Source organism: Lissotriton vulgaris, chromosome 1_1 (genome assembly GCF_964263255.1).
Source record: "Lissotriton vulgaris chromosome 1_1, aLisVul1.2, whole genome shotgun sequence".
Lineage (NCBI taxonomy): Eukaryota > Metazoa > Chordata > Amphibia > Caudata > Salamandridae > Lissotriton > Lissotriton vulgaris.
The window spans coordinates 649,300,086-649,326,303 of record NC_141685.1 but is presented as its reverse complement, the minus strand read 5'-3'; positions in this window follow the sequence as shown (position 1 = coordinate 649,326,303).

The following is a 26,218-nucleotide window of genomic DNA, read 5'->3' as shown; positions in this document are numbered from 1 at the left end:
GTGTTGTGTATTAATTTATGGATGAAGAACTCAGAATTCAATATTTTGTATGAGCGTGGTTTATAACATGGAGGAAGAAAAGAGCTAGCCAGACAGTGATGCACAATTTGAAAACGTTCCTGGTGTCCTTTGAAGAAGACCAGACTCGTGTGAATGGAAGGAGCGGGTAGAATGTCCTATTTGAAGGGTAGGGATGAACTCGTACCAGATGTGTTACTGCAGACAGCTTTATGCAGTAGCTGAGTGGGAAGATCTTTCCTTCTGTTGGGACCTTGTCCTCCAATAGAAACTTCTAGAACAGGACTCTCTTCCTACTGAACTCTAAGTGACAAAACTGTAGTGGTGTTGTCCCATGTGTAGGGGGGACATAGTAGACAAAGCCAAGTAGTGTATTTTAAGCATGTTTATTCAGTTCATATGATCTGTGGTAGCGGCCCTGCCCGGCGCAGCCTGCTAGCTGCTCAGACCATCTTCCAACTGTCAACACTAACACCAGGCACCCAAGAATTCCACTCATGTCAATGACACTAACATTAGACACAGAACGCTCGTACTGGCTGAGCAGCTTGGAACAAGTTGAAAGGGAACATCATAAAATAACATGAGGCTACTACAAAAATACTTTAACCTAACCAGACTGGTGGTAATACATTAATGTTAGGAAATGTATGAAAATAGCTCTAGAGATTAATTTCTTGATGTCACTGTTAGATATGGGACTCCTGGCTGGCTTAGGGTTTCACCCAAGGCAGGCAGAGAACACCAGTCTAGCCAGGGTAAGCTGAATACACACTAAAAGACAACTTGTGCTCATCCTCTGGCAGTTTGGCACAGAGCAGTCAGGCTTATCTAAAGAGGCAATATGTAAAGTAGTTGCACAGCACCCACACACAATGAATACACCACAAAAAGACCCCACAAAGGTTATGAAAACTATATAATTATATTCTGAACTAAATAAGACCAAAACAAGAAAAGTTGAGATAACATTTTAACCCCTTGCATGCTGGTGACGGCTCCCGTCCGTCATGGCACACAGTGCTCATGTGCTGATGACGGCGTGGATCCGTCATGACCACACCCGTGATCGGAATGTGCCGCACAGGAGCGGAATTCCGACCACATGCAAGGGGTTAAAGGAATAAATGAAGTAAAGCACTTAGATACATAGCTCTAAAAAGATTACTTTAGGTCACTCAGGACCAGGTAGAAGGAGTGCCAGTCGGCTACAGGACATACGCAGGTCCCGGTGGACAAGGTTTCTTTCCTGATTGCAAACAGCGAGATGTGTTGATTTCGAGGCCCGCAATGCAGAATACATCGACCATCTCCATGCAGTAAAGCTGATGACGTGCCGGAGTCAAGAGGCGTCAAGCGATGCACCAAATTCTGCCACAGAGTCGAGGGGATGCGTTGATCTCACCAAGCTGCAGTGGTGGTGATATGCTGTCTGATATATCGATCTCTGGAGGCACAGTACTTGTTCTGTGGCATTGCATCAGTTTTACGCCTGCAACCTGTTTGATGCGCCGGTTCTGCTACACGTATACAGGAGATGCATCAAAATCTTTGTTGCCAACATTTGGGCCACTTCCTGTGAGCCAGGAACAGGAGTACATACTTTGATATCCTGAGTCTCAAGCAACAGGAGGCAAGCCAACAGGCCCTTAAAGGTAACTAGGGGGAAAGGCAGACTCCAGGGGCCTCATTTATGAAAAGTGACGCATCGCTGCGTGAAAACAGCGATGCGTCACTTTTCACTGCGCACTCCTTGCGACACCAATGATGCGTCATATTTAATGTATGACGCATCATGTCGCAAAGACTTACAGATACGTCAGTATTTCTGACGCATCTGTAAGCGCAAAAGTGACGCATTGCTGGAGTGTGTCACAAAAGTGACACATCTCCAGCAATGCGTCCTTTCACATGGGGAGAGCCCCATGTGAAAGGGCTTGCGTCAGTCTTACGCCTGCTGTGAGGCAAGATTTTGACGCAACCGCATCCTAAAAGTGACGCAGTGAAATCTCATAGATTTCACTGCGTCACTATTACGAGGATTTTTGCGGGGGAACGCCCCCTCTGCATACATTATACCTGACGCAGGTATAATGTGGCGCAGGGGTTTCAAAAGTGACGCATCTACCTAGATGCGTCATTTTTTAAATATGGCGCAACAAGGCGCATGTTTTACGCCGCAGATGCGTCACAAAAAGTGACGCATCCGCAGCGCAAAACTGACGCAAGGCCTCATAAATGAGGCCCCAGCTTTCCTTTAGCAGAGTCATAGAGCAGCAGACAACAGGGCAATAGACAGAAAAGCAGGCCTTCCAGATCAGCAGTCCAGTTGGGTCCTTTAAGCAGCACAGATTCTTCTGGGAAAATATCAGTAACAAGTCCATCATTGTCTGATTTTAGGGGGTCAGAGACCCAGTACTTATACCCAAAGGTGCTTTTAATGTGGAGGTGACTTTAAAGCAACGCTCTGAAGTTCACAAAGATTCCTTTCATCCAAGTCCTCTCTGCTGTCAGGCACACAGAGCCGTAAGTGCAGGGAAACGTCCACTTTCTAAAAGTGGCATTGCTAAAGTAGTAATGTTAAATCAAGCTTCACCAGTAAGGAGGATTTATCATTACCATTCCAAAGATATGAAACATTATGCAGCTGCTAATTCCTGAACAGTTGTAAGAAAATCCCAATGCTAGCCTATGAGAGGAGTAGGCCTCACAGTAGAGAAACAAATAAATAGACTACCAGGACATGCAAAACCTTTCCCTTAAAGAGCACCTTGCCTTTAGGGTTAGTTAGTGCCTACCTTGGGGTGACTTATAAGAAATAAAAGGGGGTGTTTAAGGCTTGCTAAGAGGTTTAAATACCAAGTCGAAGTGGCGGTAAATTGCATAGACAGGCGATGGCAGCCATGAGACAGGTTTAAAAGGTGACTTATATGGGTGGCAAAATCAGTGCTGCAGGCCCGTCAGCAGCATTGAAGTACAGGCCCTGGGTATATGTATACCACTTTGCAAGGGACTTGACAGTACAACATATATATATATATATATAACAATAAGGTATATACCAATTCTATCATGTTTAGGGGAGAAGCACAAGCACTTTTGCACTGGTTAGCAGGGATAAAGTGGTCAGAGTCCTCAGGCCAACAAAAAGAATCAGCAAATACAGGAGGTAAAAGGCAAAACATCTGGGGGAAGACCACCCTAAGGATACCAGCTGTGGAAAAGGGTGTTGGAAATGTGCCAGGCAGGAGCATAGAATCTAGAAAAGGTGATTACAGCTGAGCAGGACAGAAAAATAACAGAGATTAGCCATGTCTGGCAGTCAGGAGGACCCTGGAAGGTGGTGCAGGCAAATGGAGCCAAGCATTAGAAAGACATACAGGTGAAAGAGGGGAACCTGTTCATTTCTACTTGCTCACCTTTAGCTGCTGTTAGGATCTTGGCATGACTGACAACTACTCCCACAAAGGTAATTGGGTTTCAAGGGTCTGCCATGTAATTGAAAGCCAGCTGGATTTGCAAAGAATGTAAGTCATTCACAGGTAATGAGTACACCACTTTTTATTTACTGGGAACAATTTACCCCATTGTAGCATTTGACTCTCTCGAAGTAGAGAAGCACAGCCGTCCAAAACCTACTCTGCGGAGGTGGTGTGGGATAGTATCCTAAATCACTGGTAAGCATCAAACAACACTCAATAATTAATTGTACAGTCAGTGCTGTTCTTATAAAAAGGAAAAGTAGTTTATTATGCACATGCTACTAAATACTACACACTAATTACAAATATATACAATTAGGTCCATTGAAACAAATGTGTTGGCGTCTCAGAACAGTTTCAATCCCCACCCCCAGCAGGATCTGAAATCACATTCACAATCCCCCCCCACCTATACTAGATACAATATCACAATATAAGAGCATGTCTGCATCAACAAGGCAGGCCTACAGGAACATTAGTAAAAGCAGAAAACATATTATAATCCACCACTGAAATTCATGGGGTAGTAGACGCACTCGATAATATTATTTATAATGTAAAATTAAATATAATTATAATGTAAAATATTGCATTGTCAGCCATCAACATTGAAAAAATTGTGTTGAATAACATGTGTCCCTGCTTATTATTTCTGCCTTTTGTATGTTGCTACTGCAGATTAGGATCAATTAGCAGGAGGCACAGCCGCCTCAAGCCCATCCGCAAATGTCTCTTGGATACTCCCAGGGCCCCTGTGTGTCAGCATTGTCAAAGGCTAGTCCACAGACACTCCAGGGAACGAAGCCCCCCCATGTGATCTTCAGGATACATATCAGGGCCAACACCAGAGCCGTCCAAATCCAGGGTGGATCAGTTGTAGGCAATGTGCTTCCAGTGGAATAAGCTGGCTTCATCCTCCAGCTGTGCATTTTTTAGGGAAGCACCCCAGAAGAAATGTGAGTTGCTTTTCCTCAACAGTACGTGAGGATATCAGGGACATTTACACCAGTGAGTGGGGTATAAACAGGGCCCAACCTTATATAGAAATACTGAAAATCAAGTAAGTTGGGATATCCACTTCATTCTAAATGTCATTCACTTCAATTGCAATATCAAGGAATTATGGCACCATGTCTTTCTCCAATGAATACTCCTCTTTTTCATGTCTCAAAACCAAATGGATCCTATAGAATAGTTTTATAGAAATCTAAACACCCACAAAAAAACCTATGTAGTGCAAAATGCTCACAGCACAGGTGTAATGACAAACCTAGTATGGAAAAAGTACAAAACAACCATGGACATCTCCAAGGGGTTTTCAATCAGACTATATCACCTGCAAGTGAGTATCTAGCTTCTTTCAGTTTCAATTAAATACATTACTTTTGCACCTGATTGCCTATGGGGTGTAACAACAGCCATGTGGCCCATTCTGGGTCTAAACTGGGGTGACTTGGTGAGCAAATCAAACATGGATTAAACCCAGATCTGTGTGAATGGGGGTGTGTGTTTGCATTGTTCAGCATTTAGTCAATGCAATTGTTTTTTTTGCTTTTGATGCTCTTAAGTGGGTAGGGTATGGCCAGACATGGGTCACATGCTCTCTGTGCCATTGGAGTCAAGCTAGCCTGGCTGATGGGTGGTGATACCCCAAAACTGGTCCCAGGATGCTTGTTTCCGGTCCAGGTAGGACCTGGCTTGGCAGTGTGGACTGGGCTGTTCCCATGAGGAGCAGGGTCAAGACTGATTTGCATATGACTGGGTCTAAACTGGGTTGACTTAGTTAGCAAAAAAAATGATTAAACTCAAGTCTTTGTGACCAGTGGTGAATGTTTGCATTGTTCAGCATTCAGTCCATCAATAGTTATTTTTACTTATGTTACCCTAAGTGGGAACCCTTCAAGGTATTATATCTCTGGTAGACCAGGTTTGCTGAGACATTAAAATATCATATTGCCTAATTAACTGAAGCCAGTTGGCTAATACTATCTTTGATTGTAGGCTGGCCACATTCAAAATACGTATTTTCAAAACCTGGTTGTCACAAGCCATAACCCTCTGTACCAGTTTGAACATGAGTCGGGAATGCATGCAACAAGCGTACTGGGAATAATCAGCCCCGCCAACTGTTAATGATGTCAGTTAGTCCTAGGCATTAGGATCAGATAACACCGCAAATGTATCCTGATGAGCTAAGGGAGATTGTCCTGACATAATACCTTTTAGAGGTGGTAATAACCAGATGGCGGGCTTAAGGGCAGGGGTCTCTTGTGTCTGAATACTGTCCTTACGACGGAGGGTCTGGGAAAGTTTCTTACAGTACAATCACCTTCAAAGTTTTTAGCTGAACCGCCAACCCACCCCATTCTCTGTACCATGATTATCTAATTCATATTCAAGACAATAACCTGTTTGTTCTTAGGTAACCAGTCAACACATTTGTTGTGCAGCTCTCCCCAGGCTTTGTTCTGCTGTGCCTTAAGTGGGGGCACTCCTACTAACACCAGGACATAGGGGAAGGCTGCTGGAGGCAAACTCAGCATGTCCATATTGATTATAAGTCGAGTCTGCTTGGGGAATCTTACTAGGAATCTCTGTGTGATGATTGAATATAGAGTTAGGTTTAGTTTTTGGGTTGAGGAGAGCAGAAGGGCCATCGCCAACCAGGATATGTGAGCAATCATTACTTATGGGGTTATGTGTTACCGTTGCATTCAAGGGCTATTGATCTATCAATTGTCTACATCTATTAGAGGAAAATACATTTGTCAAATGGTTGCCCCCTCCCGCTGTGTGATCATTATTAGCAGCAATTTCCCATTCACAGAGCCTGTCTATTAGAGTTTCTAGGTAATAAAGGCGATCCAACAGAGGATTGAATTTCCTGTCCATTACATTTCCAACCCAAGAGCATAATACATTATGGAGATACTGCCCTTTCTCAAGTGACTCAGGTGTAGCTTCAGTCTGGGTGTAAGAGGATTGAGTAGCATCACCATTTGAGGGATTGGCTACAGGCTGTGGGCCAAGAGATGGCTTTATCCAGAAGGTTAAGTACTTCATGGTGCACCAGTGCATGGGGGCTGCTTCCATTTATTATAAATAGGCTTTCCTGATGCCCTTTTGCTTTTCGCTGCCACAGTTACAGAGGGCGCAGCTGTGATGTGTTGCTATGTGAGATGACAGTGGCCATGGCCATCAATATCACCAATAGGCGGCTCAGGGTCAGGATCAGCCACAGTATGCAAGGAATCAACCCCATCTAACACAGGAAAAGATATAACACAACTACAGGGTCCTGTCTGTGTTGCCTCGCATCCCAAAGACATTCTGCACTTCTATAGTTCGATTTCAATGCTTACAATATTAACACCCTCTCCAACATCTGTCAATGCTGACAGAAGGATGCTTGACTGTGGACCCTTATCGTTTCCCCATAGTTAATCGTTTTTGCCGATAGTGCTCACCTTATGTTGTTGCTGCCTTGGCTGAAAGGGAAGGCTAAGCCCAGCGTTGTCTGGACATGGAGAGGTACAGACTGGCCTGCTCTTGGCACAGTCTTGGCCCAGCATGCGCCCGGGCGTGTCCCACAAAACGGGACCCCATTCTGATTTAAATACTGCACCTCCGGGTTTGAGATGTCGCATCAGTAGCTCCTGTCACAGAGACTCGTGGGGCTCTGAGTCCTGCCCCCTCTTACCAGGTCTGCTGTCACACTGTGCAGCAGGGCCCACTTCTGACTGAAATACAGTGCCACCGGGTGTGAGATATTGGTGTCAGTGGCTATGCTGCAGGGACTTGTGGGGATTTGAGTCCTTCCCCCTCTTACCGGGTCTGCGGTCACACCTTGCGCCAAGACCTCCTTCTAATTTAAATACAGCATCCCCGGGTGTAAGATGTTGGCATCAGTGGCTTCAGCCGCAGGGACTCGTGGGGCTTTGAGTCCTGCCCCTCTCACCTGGTCTGCAGTCACACCAAGCAATGGGACCCCCTTCTGATTTAAATACAGCACCTCATGTGCAAAATGTCAGCCTCAGCGGCTCCTGCCACAGAGACTCATGGGCCTTTGAGTCCTGCCACGCTCATTGGGTCTGAGGTCACCAGATCTACTAACAATCATTCAAGCACCTACAAACAGTTAACACCTTCAGCTAACTTTCCTCTCAAAGACTACTACACTTTTGATTCTGATAGCCTTCCTGTGGTTATAATACGCAGAGTGGTAGACAGGATAGTTCCAAATAAGATTTCCAGATTAGACTCAGTCAGAGAAGCCCTCGGGGTTGGTGTTTGTCCATGCTGGAATAAATGCAATGCTACAAAAACATTACTGGTGGCCCTATTTACATAAACAGACTAGAGATTATGTTAGAGAGTGTGATGTTTGTCAATAGATCATGGCTGCTACATTTAGAAGACCCCGCAGACTCCCCTCACAGACTCCAGTATTCCGTTTAGGGGTATTATTTGGACCAAGTTGGGCAAATAAATACTTGTTCTCGATTCCTATGGCAGTGGTGTCAGAGATATGGAAGCGGAGGAGCATTCATAAAGAACTTGCAGTGTTTGATAGCCATGAGAGTTTTTATACATTGAATTCAGACAAAGGTCCTACGTTCACTTCCTAGGCTTACAGTGTTCCTATTTCTACTCTGGGAGTATGTCTGCAATTAAGTAAGCCATATGGAGCACAGAGTAAGCAATGTCGGGGCTCTTGGTTAGTCGGAGATCCGCGGGGCTCTTGATCTTTCCTATTTTCATCCTGTTCTTACCTTTTTGTGCATGCTGAGTTCGTGGTTGGGTGCATTGGCGGGGAATGAAGTATGAAGACGGCGGGTATTTAAACACCACTCTCCTTCATGTCTTCACTTGGTTTCGCTTCCGGTTCTTGCTACCGATAGGTCTGTGCCTGCAGTATCCTCAGCTCACGCGCTGTTTCTCGGGACTCTGCTCCGCTTTGGATTTCCTTCATGGGACCCTGAATCCTGCCTTACTGAAGTCCGTTCTTGTGGTTGTTTTTCCTAACTATCCTTGATTTTCATGTTTGGATACTCAAGGGTGTGTACGGGTGGAACGTTTTTTCTATCCCGTCTCATCCTGGATTTGCTTCCTCATTTTTTGTCACCTGTCACTTTCCTTGTAGTGTTTTGGGCACTTCTACAAAGCATGTCGGAGATCAGCAACATAAGGGATCCCTTTCTACTATTATATAGGAACGGTTTGTTTTTGCCTAGGTCAGGTATTTTTTCCCGTTTTGAGAAGGTGGTAACAGGTATTATTGGGATTTGGATTATTTCTTTATGACTTTCTTGTGGCTGCATCATATTTATACCACAACAGGATGGAGTAGAACCTCAGTTAATTATTCTACCCTCTTGGCAAAGAATATTAAGAAGGGGTAAGAAGTATATATCTCCCTGCTTATGACTGTGTACCTGCTCATGTATGAATGGTGTTTTAATATATTTGTTTTCATCCTTCCCTAAGGGCTACCAGTTCCGTTCCCGTGTTCCATCTTCAGCCAGTAAGTGGGGGGGGGGGGAGGGGGGGGCCTAAACGGATGTCCACCTTGTTTGTTTTTTCTACCCTTGTTCTTCCCCACCTTCTCCTGGTGCCTTTATCTGCTGTTGCATTGACATGAGCTCCTGCAGTGTTGGGTATACTTGAGAGTGGCAGTACAAGCAAGCCCTGACTTTTAGCGTATTGAGTTGAGATCGTAGTTGGTACCATCATCTGTATGGAGTTCAGTTGCATTAAAAAACTTTCCTAGACGAGTATTGGTCATGCACACTCCATACAAAGTCCTCAGAGTGCCCATGTATGTACCTTGCTAGATAATCATGGGAAGATGGCTGGAAAATAACGAAAGTGACCTGGAACAAAGTTTAAATGTGTTATAGAGCATTCCAGAGGTCAGAGAAATGCTGTCCATTGGAAGGGTTCTCAATCTACCATCAGTGAAGAGAAGGTTTTATTAGATGTTAACGGGTGGGTCCCCAAAATAGGGGATTTTGGATGAGTAAAGATCTACAATAACTAAGCTTTTTATACCACCCTGCAGAATACCCATTTCAGTATGTGGGGTAAATGTGAACAAACTGTAATCCTGCCTCTTCTGTCTGGTTTAAAGAAACAAAACAAAAAGTGTCCACTGACCGTGTCAAGAAGCACATTGTGGCCAATTTTATACAACAGACCCTCCTGAACAACAACCAGACCCTCCTGAACAACAACAAGGATTCAGGGTAGAACTTCTCATCTTTTCCTTACTCTGAATGAGATACCCCTAGGAGAGCAGTGCAGCATTACTGGCTGGAGTTCTCAGCCAGAGACATTTGATCGCACTGCATATCCAGCTTTACATCAAGCAAAAGATTCTGTGGATTAATGTGATGCTGCCATCTTTGCAGCTGCAAATGTTCAAAGCAACAACATGGCTCAACATGGATCGAGATGATGCCTTTTTGAAACGCACCACTCTATGAAAATGAATCTGTATTCTATACAGGGAACTTTTCATAATTGCTCTACAGTCATTCCATGCCCTTGACTTAATCTTACTTATCTTTGGTTTAGTGACAGGTAACTGATACCACAATACTACTATGTTTACATTGTTTCAAAAAATTGTTTCTGAAGTAAAGAGTACGCAAGAGGTAAGTCCAAAGGCTTTATTCAAGTAGATACAATAGACATCTTAGGCTTGCCAGGGCAGCTCTGAGAAAACACCACAAGCTCAACATTCTAAATGCCCTACCTTATTAGGTTCCAGAGAGGAGTCTGCCTGGAACAATAGCGGAGGAATGGAGGGGAAGAGGGTTGAGGAACCTAGGTTACAACAGTCTCCTTTTATCACATGTTTGCTAATGCTGACAGTTGCTCTACTGCTTCTGCGTAGAAAGTATGCCCCTGTAAGAACTGTTCCACAATCTGTGGTTTGAGAACTTCAACCACATCTCTCACCAAAATGTATTTGATGCAAATATGATAGCTTATCCACTGTTCAAGTGTGGAAAATGTTCCCTGTAAAATTATGGGACTGATTAAGACATTGCTAATGCAATATGTGTGAAAAATTCAATGACTAATGTGAATATTGCTGGTTCTGTGCCAGGTGACTGGGATACTAAAACTCCAAAACATATCATGGCTAATTTACAAGGGCATACCACTTTGAGAAATGACAATCCTTATTCAAATGCAATGAATTATAAAGAAATGTATTGATGTCGTCACTAGCTACAACATTACATACATAAAACAAGTAATTTTAGAAAGATATACAAATATACACAATAGGAGCATTGTGAAGCTCATCCCCTTAATAGTTGTCCAAATTTCTTTCAACAAATTCTCTATTTCCAGATCGAGAACAGGTCAAAACCCTCAGCTTTCTATTTTTCACTAAGTCTGCAACTCCCGAAGAACTTTATTACTACAAACAAACTGATTTCTTCTGAGAAATGTCATCAGAAATTAGCTATATAGGAGTATGAGTATTGGAAAGCAAATGCTATCAAGAAAGACATTTGGGGAACCAAATACTGGCAGGATCAAGGTAAAGAAGGCTTGTTTTGACTATGTATAATACCAACGGAAATTATGTTTCTGGATGGAAGTATTCAGCAGACTACCTGTCCTGGATTTGGAACTATGAAAGCCCTAAAACAAATTCAACACCAAAGATTAATTTTGCACTATTCAATATTTGGTAATCATACATGAACATCTCTGACACTGACATATATAATGTGATTATTATTGGGACCTACAATTCCTCCTACTTCCTTACTGAAAGTTTAGCCCTGTTCTCTTATGATTTCAATACATGCATGCATCGTTTCCTTTCTAATGCCCATGGTCCAAAAGTCAATCACCCTGACCCACTATATAATAATTGCATATTTGCAGTTGTTACCACATATAGAATAGGCAGGCTGTGCCAAAGTTAGCAAATTCCAGTCTTCCGGCATTGAAGAAACATTTGTCCCTAATTAAGAAAAGCATGGTTTCTTATCTTCTTCCTGTGACGACGCCCTTTTAGAAATAAACAACTTATAGCTACAGGAATATATGCTGTCAGGGTATGCACCCTATATAGGCCAGGACAAGATTGGCACCACTTGGCAAGGCAGAGTTCAGGTGCTGTTGCAGGGTTAATGGCCCTCAAACTTTGGAACAGAGGGCAAGCCAGCAAGCCCTTGGAGTTACTGTGGGTTCAAGTGCGATGGATCCAATTGTTTTCCTCAGTAGAGCAGGGATCAGCAGACAGCAGGGCATCACAGCAAAGCAGAAAAGCTGTTTTTCCAGAGCAGTGGTATAGCAGAGTAGCAATCCTTACAGCACAGCAGTCTTTACTCCTGGCAGAGTTCTTCACAGTTCCAGTAGTGTACTGTCTTGTTAGGGTCAGAGCCCCTGTACTTATTCACAGTTGTGCCTTTAAAGTGGGGGTGACTTTAAAGAAGGGTCTTTGAAGGGCACACAGACCCTTTCTGTGTGCCCAGCGATGTGATTAAAACTGATTTGAAAGAAATACTTCTATCAAGACTTCGGCTACATACATTATTTGTGTTACTTTCAGACTGTGAATACTTACAGTATTTTACGGCCATAAATTGACGTGTGCACAGATCTATCTTTTAACAAAACTAAACATGTCTGTTGTGTACACACCAATTATACCATGTTTAGGGGAGAAATATTTGCACCTTAGCACTGCTCAGCAGTGGTGATGTGCTCAGAGCCCTCAGGTCAACAACAAAAAGGTAGGAGAAGGAAGGCTAAACGTTTAGTGTGACCCTTCAGAGAGGGCCATTTTGTAACATCTGTCTTTCTTAATGAATGGAATAAATACTGAGAAAGTGAAGCTGCAGATAGAATTTGACAAATAGATAAAACCTGCAACCAGTTTTTAAGATTATCAAGAACGGCATGCACACTCTTTCCCAAATAGTGCATTTTCAAAACAATTTCATGTCTTCTGCCTCAGATCTTACTAAATGAGACTTTAGTCTCTTTTACAACATGACCAGACTCAGTTTAAAGCTAACCATGCAATTGGTCTCTATAAACTCTTCAATCAGGTTGTGTGCCCTAGCGGAGAACACAATAGCAAAGAAAGAACCCACATACATTTTGTTAAGTATAGAGCAAATAGGAAGAAGCAACATTTTCAGTTAGTTATTTTTCTACTCATTACAGCTTTTTATTTTTATGATAGCCAAATGTACACATCATTAGGCTGGTTCAACCGAATGCACAATTCACATATATTGCATTCATGGAAATGCTCCTTTTCTCATGTGTGTTTAATTAAAGATAATCCTGTTTTAATCAGTGTTTCCATCTGCAGGAATCCTCCATGTCATTCACGATTGTACAATTCAATATTTTTGCATGGAATGTGCTTTGATGCCTGTATTGAATTGTGTACAGTAACTCCCATTTCATCCATCCCCTCACACCACAAGCTGTTAAATAATAGATATGTTTTAATTGCTGTGAGCTAGAACCTGTCTAACCTTCTGTGATTTCTAAAACAATACATTGTTTTGGAAGAACCTTGTACTAGGCCTGGGCAGTAAACTCCACTCTGTTCGCTCCTAAGCTCTGCAGAGCTCGTGGTTTCCCAAAAATCCTCTCCACTGAGTTTTTTCCACACTAGCCAATGGTAAGTTGCCAAGCACGAGCAAGAAAAATCCAATGCTGAACCACCTCCCAGTGAGATTTCTCAATGCAGGCGGTCGCAGATGGTCAACACTGCTTGCGTTGAGAAACTTTTGGTTCGTGTTGAAGAAGCATAACTTCTACTGTTCCACTGATGTGCTCTTCTACTGCTGTGCGTGATGTGGTTTGGGCTAATATTGCAGCAGGTGCTAAAAGTTGGCATAAACAGCACTTTGTAACTCACTCTGCTGCTCGTGGAACTCCGCATAGCTTGGCAGAGTTTTTTTGTCACTTAGTGGAGTTCCGCATAGTGGAGCTCTTCGATCTACGCCCGGGCCTACCTTGTACCCACCAACTCAAAATGCATTTATGTGTGACCCTTGGCTTAGAATTGTCTGGAAGGACATGCATTTTGACGATATTACCAAATGAGTTCCTGAGATATCTATAACGTTTGCGCAGAAATGTATGATTTGAGGCCAGCCACAACTGCTTTACAGATTCAGATGCTGTTACAGGCACAATACATAAAACATTTTCCGGATATAGTTCATACTATTTTAAACTGGTCTACAACAACTGGTATTGTGCATTTTATTAACAACATTGGTTCTGGCATGGTGACTGGATTTAAAGCTGTTTTTGGACTGATACCATCAAATTTTCACTTTTTGTTCTCCAGTCTTTTTAGAGAATTCCTTAGCATCCTTCTACTTAGCAGCTGTTGTAATGTCATTTTCCTCCTGATCTGACAAGGAAATCAGCAAAATGGAGTTTATGCATCTATCTGAGCAAAAGTGCGGAGAAATCCTAGCACAGTCTGTGGGACTTGAAGTCCATGAGAGATGGATGTTATCTTTTTGAAAAAAACGAATGCTCTGCATGTGAAACTTGTCTTTTGGTGCAGTAGCTGCCCAACTGAAATTATGTTTTACTTATGCCTGGAGCAGCCCTAAGTGGCATTTTTAGTTTTGAAAGTGCTTCTGCAACCCGGCGAATTACACAAGAGCCATTTGCACCTATTACAAAATGCTTGCTATGTTGGATTAATATCACCAGTGCCACTCGTTGAAGAACTTCCCGAAGTTTGATTTGCATCACTGTTGTCAGATCACTGGCTTGTCTGCTTTTGACCTAGAAACCGTTCGGTCCTTATCTTTCAAAGAAGCTGTGAAAGTCTCAAATCATCTATACAGTAACATCTATAAAACACCAAATGCTAAATCAGTTTGGGACACATGCCTTGTTATCTATATTTAAAGGACAGATAGCGGATATTATATAGACAATTTAGTCACTAATAGAGCACAGACAATGAGAGGACAATGTTTTTTTTACACCTGTTGATATTTTTGAAAAATACCACCCTGCTCTATTTTAACATATATGCACATGTAACGTCATTCATAGTGCTCATGTTTATATGGCCACAGCATCCTGGAAGGTCGGTTTGTGGACCGTGCTCAAGTCCAGTGGCAGGGCTTAGTCACCTTCAGTAGGTTTCTGACCGACATGGTCGTTTCAAATTCGTCATATGCACCTCGTATCAGGGCCCGTGTTTCCTGGATTGTGCAGTCATACAAGGAGGGGCGAGGGCGTGGGGGAGGGGGAAGGATGACAAGAGACCCAGCTGACCCAAGCACGCCTCTGCTGGCCACATGCACAAATGCAGTGGTGCTCTACTGGTGCCAACTTCGATTACTATGCCATGATATGGCTGGGACACTCTTCCATATAATCGTCTCCATTGCATGCTTCATTTTAAAACTGCCTGACACACAGAGCATTGCAAATTCCTTCGCCTGTTGTGAGCATATGCAAGTATTATTCATTAGGGTGGGTGGTAAACGCAAGATCGCTGTCGTAGGCAGAGTTTTTGATGAACTACCCTCTCCAAGCAGAGCAGCAAAATCCCACCGGATGCGTGGAGTTAACCCCACATCCCTAGTTATCACAGAAGATACATCCATAGATCCTGACAGACACTGCCACATTGTTGTACTGCCACAGCATCCAGTCCTATGCTGAGAGCTGATACCGAGCCAAGTCTGAGAGGAGAGGGGTTGGGCGCAGATGATGTGTTTTTTCCTTTTGAGGGAACACTCTCCTGGTTACTGATAATTACTTCTTCCTGCTGTAAACAGGTATGTAGTGTGCTGAATCCTAAAAAACTCTAGATGCAAGTTAAGTTCAACTACTCCAATGTCTCACAGTATAGCAAACATAAGTAACCTTTAGAGTGTTAGATTGACAAATGTCTTTTTGACAATGTTAGATAGGTTCATATTTTTCTCGTTAGAGAAATGAATCAGTGCTGTTCTGGCTATATTTTGTGTGGTTATTATTTTCATGTAATTTGAAACAGGATGACATTATTGAAATAAGCCACTTTTAAATATAAAGGACCATATTCACAAAGATAAATATAGACGTTTGGTCTAAACTTAGACCAAAACTCTAAGTTTACAACTTTGGTGATTCATAAAGAACATTTACGAGTTCTTTCTTTAAGGCCACACTTGGGCCTTATCTCTGCACCGAGTGCGGACATAGAGATAGTACTCGTAAATGCCTTTTGTGAATTCCCAAAATCATAAACTTAGATGATTGGTCTAACTTTACACCAAACGTCTAAGTTTACCTTTGTGATTAGGGCTCCATTTGTCTTTCTATTAGTGTAGTACTTATATGCAATATCCTAAATAATACAATTATTACTGCATCCTGACCAAAGTACATAAAAGCAGCACCAATCCACATGGAAGACCAGTTGTCTCCTATGACAGTTGTCTCCCATGACAGTATACTAGAAAATGTGTCTAGGTATGTGGACAATGTCCTAAGGAATTTTGTCACCAGCCTTCCGTTATTTCATTTGTGGAGTTCCTTGGTAGGAATGAGGGCATTGATAGGGCAGAGGAATCCATTCTTATGAACCTGGATATATGTGCTTTGTATACTGTCTTTGAACATGATGCAGGCATAGGGGCATATAAACATTTTATCAGAGCCAGGCCTTTATAGTATCTGACCCACACAAACATGATCATAGAGATGATTGACTATTGCCTAATGAATGACATTTTCATGTTCAATGCTACTCAATATAGACAGATGATTGGAACTGGGATAAGTTCTTGTTTTTCCCCCAGGATGCAAACCTTTTCATTGGCTGGGTAGAGGAGCAAGTGTCCATCGCAGAGGAGACTCCTATTAAGATGGAGCGAGCAGTCCTTTGGGTACATTTAACTGATGACCTTTTTATCATCTGGAAAGGCACAGATAGGTCAGCTAGAGAGTGTGTGGACAAACTGAGGAATAACATGTTGAATTTGTATTGGTAAGTAGGAATTGCAGTACTGAAATAACATATCTATTAGAACAAGAGAACATGGTGGCAAGATTCAGAGAAAGATTATATCCACAATGGGTTCTTGGGAAGGCTAATGATCAGGGCATGGGTAGAAAAGGGAGGATATTCTTGTCCAGAATAAGATGAGGGATACCAAGTGTGCATGTGTTCTCACAGTAAGGCCTATAACAATCTTTCCACAACTATCCAGGAGTTTGTAAATAAGAAATGGACCTTTTGAAGATGAGATCCATCTATAGGTGGTGTTTTTGAAGAAAGATCAGGTATCACACACAAGAAGGGCTGTTCTCTCAGAGGCATGTTGATAAATAGTAATATTACAATTAATAACTCCACCATTGACCATATTATCAAAGGTTTTTCCCCTGTGGTAGTTGTAAAGCCTGTGGCAGTAGAAAGAGCAGAACGGATTACACTGTAGCATACAGCAGAGGTACCAAGGAAATCACACAATTCCAGACCTTTAGCTCCCAATATATGGGAAACATCCTAGAATGCTCATGTAACAAGAGGTATGTTGGCAGTACGTTACTTGCTATCAAGAAAAGGATTTTGGAACATATGAAAGCCATAGGGAATGGGAAACAGCCTTTACATTTTTTTTTAAATCTGGTTAAGCCTTTACAATGCATTTTTAGCACAGCTATTTTTACCACGAATCTGCATTTAAAACGCATGCCAATACAACACATTTAAGGTAAGTTGGGGAATTTGTGGGGTGTCCCCTCACAAATACATTGATTTTAAATATAAAAACAATGCATGGTTTTTGCATGCGTTTTAAATGCATTTTCGCTGTAAAAAATACGCCTGCTAAAAATGCGTGTAAAAGGCATGAAAAGTAATCGCATGCGCTGTGCGTCGTACAACCATAGGGAATTGACTTCCACAGGATCCTGTAGCAAGACATTTCAACAAGGCACATTTTCAGGAAATGTATGAAACTAATTTGACATACAAAAGGTGCCAATTAACAGAAGGGACTGGAACTGGATCCTAATACTCAGAAGGAAAAAGAATCCAGGTACAGCATAGATGTGGAGATGAAGGGAACACTACGGTGGAACACTGAAGAAGAATTAAGGGTATACTTGGGTGATGGGTAATGTACCCAGATTTTAATTTGCTGGTGTGCATTTTGTTGTTGCACTGCGGCTTACTGACAAGAACTTACTTTGTGATATTCTTTTATTGTGCACCTATGTTTTTTTCATTTTAGGAAAAAAGGAAGAGACTCTCACATGAAATGTGGTGATTTCATCTGGGGGGAGGCCCTTACCCTTTACTTCTGACCTGCACCTGGGTGCTCTTGTTTCTTCACAGATAAGAGTTCCACTTTTTTATAGAATTTCTATTTTGATGACTTCAGTTCCTGTAATTATTTGTTTCAGCTGTGTGGTCTCGAACCGTGGTTGGAAATGACGTGATATTCCTCCGTGTCAACTTTTTTATCCTTTGTAACCAGCCTCATGGGCACAACATACCTATCCTTTGGGGATTAAAATGATTGATATTTTTTCCTTTTGATAATTATCGATGGAGCTTTGTCGAACTTGAGCTCCCTGGATCATGATTTTTTCTCGTGTTTTTTTTTCTTCATTTTATGAATATAATTTTTTGGTAGAGCAGGGGTTCTTGCAGCCAGATTCATGAAGCCGAAATCGTCTCGCAAAGGGACAGATTCTGAGAATCTGGCCCTTTGCAAGTGCTATTTTTGCATTTGGGATTCATCATTCATGGAGAAACAGCGGCCCTCATCCTCCTAGACCTCTCCGCGGCATTCGACACGGTCTGCCACCGCACTCTAGTACGGCGCCTCAGCAACATCGGAATCCAGGACAAGGCGCTGGAATGGATCATCTCCTTCCTCGACGGAAGAACACAGAGAGTCCGCCTACCACCGTACAAGTCAGAGGCCTCCGAAGTCATCTGCGGCGTCCCCCAAGAATCATCCCTGAGCCCCACCCTCTTCAACGTCTACATGAGCCCCCTCGCGGCCATCGTACGCAAACACCACCTCAGCATAATCTCCTACGCCGACGACACCCAGCTGATCCTCTCCCTGACCAACGACCCCGCCGCCGCCAGAGCCAACCTGCACGAAGGGATGAAAGAGGTAGCCGAGTGGATGACGACCAGCCGCCTGAAACTGAACTCGGACAAGACGGAGGTCCTCATCCTGGGCTCCGCACCCTCCGCCTGGGACGACTCCTGGTGGCCTCCCGCCCTGGGCACCGCACCCAAACCGACAGACCATGCACGAAACCTGGGCTTCATCCTGGACTCCTCCCTCTCCATGACCAGGCAAGTCAACAGCGTCTCCTCGGCGTGCTTCAACATCCTACGCATGCTACGGAAGATCTTCTGGTGGATCCCCACAGAGACCAGGAAGACCGTCACCCAGGCCCTCGTCACCAGCCGACTGGACTACGGCAACGCCCTCTACGCCGGGACCACCGTCAAGCTCCAGAAGAGACTCCAGCGGATCCAAAATGCCTCAGCCAGACTCATCCTCGACATCCCACGATCCAGCCACATCTCCGGACATCTAAGAGACCTTCACTGGCTCCCCGTCAACAAGAGAATCACCTTCCGCCTCCTCACCCACGCACACAAAGCCCTACACGACCAAGGCCCGAGCTACCTCAACAGCCGTGTCAACTTCTACGCTCCCAAACGCCACCTCCGATCAGCCAACCACGCCCTCGCCGCCGTCCCCCGCATCCGAAGAGCGACTACAGGAGGAAGGTCCTTCTCCTACCTGGCCGCCAAGACCTGAAACTCCCTCACGTCCGACCTGCGCCTGACCCAAGACCACCTCTCCTTCAGGAAGAAGCTGAAGACCTGGCTGTTCGAGCAGTAGCGGCACCCCCCCCCCCCCCCCCAAGCGCCTTGAGACCCTACGGGTATGTAGCGCGCTTTATAAGTGTCACTGATTGATTGATTGATCATCCCAAATGCAAAAATCACAATTCTAAAAATCGCTAAATTGCGAAAAATTGCATTTAAGGAATCTCAATTTGAGATTCCTTAAATGCAATTCATGAACAATTTTAAAATTGCGAATTCGCAATCTGGGGCTGCTATTCACCGCAAAGTCTAACTACGTGGTAAATAGCAAATACTTATAAAAATGCACTTTAGTGCATTTTTCTAAGTTGTATGTTACACACACACATGTCCTTTGGACATGTGTGTGCGCAACACCAGTGTATATTACCATTTCAGGGGTGCTACAGGGTGTCCTTTGGACACCCTGGCACCCTGAAAATCGCTTCCTTATTTGCGAAACGCTATTTGCTAATCGCAAATAAGGAATGACTCCCCGTTCATTCCTATGGACCTATAGGCCCATAGGAATGAATGGGACAGCCATTCCTTATTTGCGATTAGCAATTAGCGAATCGCAAATAAGGAAGCTGTAGAAATCGCAAAAAAATTGCGATTTTTACATGCATCCCGTTTTTCGAGTCTTTAATAGCGATTCCTTAAAAATCGCTATTAAGGACTCGCAAAACAGGACTTTGATGAATCTGGGCAGAAGTTTCCTGTTTTCACCAGTAACACATTTGCATTTTTGACTGCTTTCATTGCAGCTTGACTCCAATTGAGACATTACCTCGATCTTTTGTGGGTTGTTATTGTTGGCTGTGATGTATTTTTAAACATATCTACTGCCCAATATTATTAAGGTTGGTTTTTGGACCATCTTGAGGGGGTCATTCCATGGTTTGGTGAGACCATTTCACAATCATTATTAGTTTATAATACAAGTGAATGTGCAGTGATGATTCATTTGTACTATATATTTTGGTTGTATTGTTTGTGTTATTCTTATTTGAGGATGTATCAGACTGTGCAAAGTTTTCCACAACTTTAAGATTTATATATGTTTGTTCTTTATGGCATGCATAATTGCTCCTCTACTTGTTATTGCTGATTTAGTGGGCATTCTCTTTATTTGGTGACAGCTTTAATATGTGGCAGTCTCTCTTTTTTTCTAAGGCAGTGTAAGGGAGAAGCTGCCACCCTCCACTGACCAATCCTGCTCCTTAGTAGAAAGGAGGCTGAAGAGAGGTTTACTCCTCTTCCACCCTATCATACTTGACGAGGAGCATGACTAAGCGAGAACAACCTAAAGTGGAGCTTGAGGAGATTGACATATAGGACCCTTAAAAGGTTCCTGGGACTCGTGAGGATCCACCAAGTAGGTGATATCCCTCTTGCACTCCTTCACCTCATAAGTCCCAGAGCAGCAGTCTTGTAGGGCCCTAGGCTCCACAGGCTACATAACCGTCAATTTTTAAGCAGGTTTAAACACAACCTGAGTGGTATTCTGGTCAAACCACCATTTCATGTCCTCCTGGCAGGCTTCTAGGTTTCTTTGCACTTGCTTCCAGAAGTACTTCATCTGGCTACGGAGTGACAGAATGTAGCTGACTACACCCTGGTGGGCTTTTATGGAAACTGCTCCCAGCCCTCCTTCACCAGCATGAGAGATCCTCCCACTGGATGCTCATACAGAAGTTAAAAGGGGCTGAAACCAACCCTCTTTTGCAGTACCTCCCTTTAGGTAAATAAAAGGCATGGCAGGAGGACGCTCCACTTTTCCCTCATGGGATCCACCAGGCCCATTATCATGCCTTTTAGGGTCCTGTTGAACCTTTCAACAAGTCCATTAGTTTGAGGATGGCATGGAGTGGAGAGCTTGTAGGTTACCTGTAGTATTCTGAGTTGTATATTTATGTTCATGCATTTCACTGCATCTAGCTGCTCAGCCAGCGTGAGTGCTCCATGTAAGAATGTTGGTGTGATTGACATGTATGGAATGCTTGGTATGAGAGTTGGCAGTTAAGATGGGCTGAGCAGTTAGGAGGCTGCTCCTGGTGGGGCTGCTTTTTCCAGAGTTATACTTCCTGTTATCCTACTTATGGCTGAATAAACCTACTTCTATATTCATCTACATCTGCCTCGGCTACATCATTATATGTATGTATGGACTAACATACTACATTATTTTTGGCAACGATCTGGAGACTTTCCTGCGCAAAATTATGCCTTTTTAACAAGAGTTGGGAGTATCCTGTAGCGAAAGGGGAACAAGCATCTATCATCATAAGAAGAAGGAACCTCTAGAAGCACGAGAAGTAGCCTCACCAGTGCCAAACACCAGGCAGGCCTAATCTTGTTGTGCTGTTAAGTCATCAAGAAACATGGTTTCTGCGTAGAAAATCATCACTGAAGCTGCCTACATGACGCAGAAGATAAAACATCTTTAGCGACAATCTACATCTACTGGCAATGGAAACAAGCAGTGTCAGCATTGAACTTAAAAGTGGAACCAAGGTATTTGGTGTCTGTCTGCGTTAAGGAACTAGTGCTTTGATAATGACTTTCTTTTTCACAAGATGTTGGATTTGTTACCATCTTCGTCTGCGTGTACTCATCCCTACTAGCGCTGGACATGGATGAGATTCTCTTGTACTTCTGCCTGTTTGATTTGCCAATGGCCGCTGTGACAGTTGTCACTGTTGTACTCTGAAACAAGAACATCTCTGACTTATTGGGAGGAGTCCGACATGGTGAGTTGGAGTTCATCGTGTATTTTAATAATTTCATGTGTTTTAACAAAGCATCTTATGGATGTCTGTTAAGCGCTGTTTCAAAATTTTAAAATTCGATGCTCAACTTACATTTACCTCCGTGCCTCGTGACTGTGTCTCGCAGAGACGCTCATCTACCTTCTATGACGTCTTCTTCCTTCATGGTTCGTGTTGCTGCATATGTTCGTCTGGAAGCAGGAGCGTGCCGTGAGCCACTCGGCGGGCGTCTCCTGAGCATGCCGCCATCTTGTGTTTTCCACGAGCAGGCATTCGTTGTGACTATGCTCCGTGGTGTTCTGCCAACCAGTGTTTGGACAATAAAGTTTTTTTTTTTTCTTTCAACTTCGGATCGTTTTTATTCCTGTGTTGTGAAGAGACAAGCTCTTCATTTTGGGGGTAAATGCAGCAAGCTTCAGTGCCAGCAGCTCCGGACTGTTTGTTCATCGCATGTGCACATCGGGGATGACGTTGGCTGCGTTAATCTGTTATCCAAGACTAGGACATTGTACTTTGTTTCAAGTTCGTTTGGACAGTTCTTCGCAAGATCAACAGTGTCAGCAGTTCCAGTCTGGTTTTTCATCACATGTGTACTTCGAGCATGTTTTCGGGTGCTATCAAAGTCTAGGTCACTGTACTTTGTTTCCAGTTTGTTTGGTGAGTTTTCTACCTCATCATTCGTTTATTCTGCCTACATCTGACATGCTGCAAAGTACTTGACATTGTACCTAGGCGAAGTTCTTTCTTCAGGATTGTCTTTAAAACAATTTCAAGGGCCTGTTTTTCTTCCCGGTGACAGGCACACCTATGACTGTGGTTAATCACCAAGCATGTTTTTTTAACTTACACATTAACCAACAAGCATGTTTTTAACTTACAGTTCATTCATTTAAGAAATGTGTAAGGAATGTGTGTGTTTTTATCTGACATGGTGTCACTTTTCTTATGTGGGTTCTCTCACCCTCATCGTTTAGGGTTCTCTCACCCTCATTTCTGTGCTTAAAGGTTCTATCACCCTCATTTCTGTGCTTAAGGTTGGTACATGAGTTCTCTTACTCATGTCTGCGCAAAAGTTTTGTTTAAGAGTTCTCTCACCCTCATTTGTGCATCATTGTATCCCTGTTTTTGGGATGGGTTTGGGTTGTGGTCCCATTTCCCCTCATGGTCTTTTTACCATCAGTTAACCCTCATTTCTGGGTTATAGGGTCACAGTCTTTTCCTAGGACTTTATACCTTCTCTGCCTGTGTTGGACACTTTGTTGTACATTTTGTGTGCAAGGTCTCGTGTCCAGTGTGTAAGACGCCCTGTGCATCACATTTTCAGTGTAGCCATTGCGTGTAGTCATTATTTGGCTCACTATGTCTTGTGTGTAAGCTGGTTGTGCTTCACTTTTTCTATGTGTTGGTTTGACACTTTGTGCTGCACCTGTTCGTGCCGCGTGTGTTTTTTGGGTTTGTCCTAATAACACTTTAGTTTATGGGTAAGCCCCATATTTTCAGGGTTCCTCACATGAGGAGTGGAATTTTGCCACATTGTGCTGCACCATCCAGTGCTGCGTTTGTTCTTAGGCTTGTCCTTTGTACATCTTTGTTCTGGATTTAGCCCTTGTTTACTGAGTTCCTCATTTGAGGAGTGGCTTTTGTCTGCCACAGTCTACCTTTGTGTAGATCTTTTCTTCATTCTAGGTCTTACTCACTCGCCTTGTGAGTACATTTTTATCTTCTTTTTCAATATTAAAGGAGGAGGATAGTGTCAGTGCTTGTGTTTACTGTCTCTTTCTTCCTTCTTTATCTTGTTTGTCTGTTTTCCCTCTCGTGGTGTGGTTTCCTCCTCATCCCTGGGTTTACCGATTATTATAATCAAGTGTAATTTCATTGTCTATAGTTTTCCTCTTCACTGATAGTTTCCACTTTCTTTTCTTTTCGTGAGGGAGAGGATAATGTAGTATTCTGAGTTGTATATTTATGTTCCTGCATTTCACTGCATCTAGCTGCTCAGCCAGCGTGAGTGTTCCATGTAAGAATGTTGGTGTGATTGACATGTATGGAATGCTTGGGTGCTTGGTATGAGAGTTGGCAGTTAAGATGGGCTGAGCAGTTAAGAGGCTGCTCCTGGTGGGGCTGCTTGTTCCAGAGTTATACTTCCTGTTATCCTACTTATGGCTGAATAAACCTACTTCTATATTCATCTACATCTGCCTCGGCTACATCATTATATGTATGTATGGACCAACTTACTACATTACCCCATATACCTTTCACGTGGCCTTCATGTACCTTGACGCGAAGTTAGTACCACAGTCTGACACCTCCTCTTTGGGGAACTTCACACAGGTAAAGATGCCCATCAGTGCCCAGCCACTATGGGTGCAGTCATTGTTATCATAAGCACAGACTCCAGGTACCGTGTGGTATTGTCCACCAGGACCAGGGTGAACCTGTTGTCCATGGCTGCCTTGGGGTCCAGAGGCCCAGCAATGTTGATGCCCACTCTTTCAAAGAGAGTGCCAATGACATGAAATGGTTGCAGGGGAGCCTTGCGCTATTCTCCTGACTTATCACTATCTTGGCAGGTAGGACAGGACCTGCAAGATGCATCTGAGGCCCTCCTCACTTGAAGCCAGGAAACATGGGTAACACACTTGTCGAAGGTCTTGTTCTGCTGCAAATCAACTGTCAGGGGTACATCATGAGCCAGCTCCAGCAGGACGTCAAGTGGCACTGGGGAACCACCAACACAAGGGTTACACCAGGCTCAGGAACTGCAGGCTCACTATACAGGAGAACAGTCTCCCAGTAAATAAGGTGATCACCAAGGATGCAGCCAGCTGTCTGGTCTGCAGCCGCTGCAATAGGCCTATAAGAGTAGAGCACTCTTTCGGAGCCTTGCAGAACTCCTCCAGGATTGGACCCTCTTCATTCTGCCACTTAGCCAGCTAAAGCAGGTTCCCCAGTTTAGCAACATCCTGCCTTTTAGGTTTTAGGATGTCTGCCTCAGATTCAGCCTCATCATGTACTATGGGAACCGCAGGAGCAGGTTTCTCGTATCATTTGCCCTTCCTCTTATGGGCCACTCTTCTAGGCTCAAGGTTTTCTTGAATACCCTTTCAGGATGCTGTGGACCACATGGTCAAGCACACCCACACAGGCAACCCTAACATCTCCAAGTGTGACCTGAGCTCCACCTCATTCCAGATGGTGTGCTTCTGGTCATTGCCAAGTAGATATCCAATGGGCATTGATAGACTCAGAGCTACCCTTAAGAAACCTGAGACACCCCTCACTTAAACTGATCCAGAACAACTGGATAGTGACACTCATGGTTGTCAGCTGCAACAACTTGATGGAATGCATTAAGGACTACCTTCTCCGAGGCCACCAGATGACATCTTACAGTTGTCATACTGGCTCCAGTGTCTCTCAGAGCTTCCACCCTTTGCCCATTGATGGTGATGCACTGCTGTACTTCCTAGTATTACTAGGCATGTATGTTTTCTGTACCATCTCTCTGCCACCAAGGGACACTAGGGTAACCTCTGCTCTTTCTCCCGCCCTACCTGGGGCAATCTCCACGATCTCTACACTAGCTAAACCCAATGACTGCCCAATGGTAGGGGGCTGTGCCTGCTTGGGACTCTTGGATTATGCAAAAGGGTAAACCCGGAATTACTGGGACCTGGTTACTTGACAATATATAATAGGGTGGTCTCAGTATTTATAACATCAAATAGTGAAAGGTCAAAGCAAACTGTGAAAACTATTCAAAATATACAAATCATCTTCCATCTTCCACAGAGGTCATGTCTGTCCAACCGGTCCCCTGATTCACTCAGGAATCCAAAGTTTGTTCACTATTGGATTTTTACTCCAGTGTCCCTGTTCCTTAGACTCACGTGGACAGGACTTGTCTTAATTCAGTTTCAGAGTGGTCTCTCACTCCTCTCTTACCGCTGCCATGAGCTTGTGATGCTATGTCTGTCCACACCAGTGATCTGTGAGAAGACCCTGTTTCCCCATTCACAGTGCCGTGTAACCCCACTCCACTCACTGTCCTGAGGAAGACCCCAACTGTAAGGTTC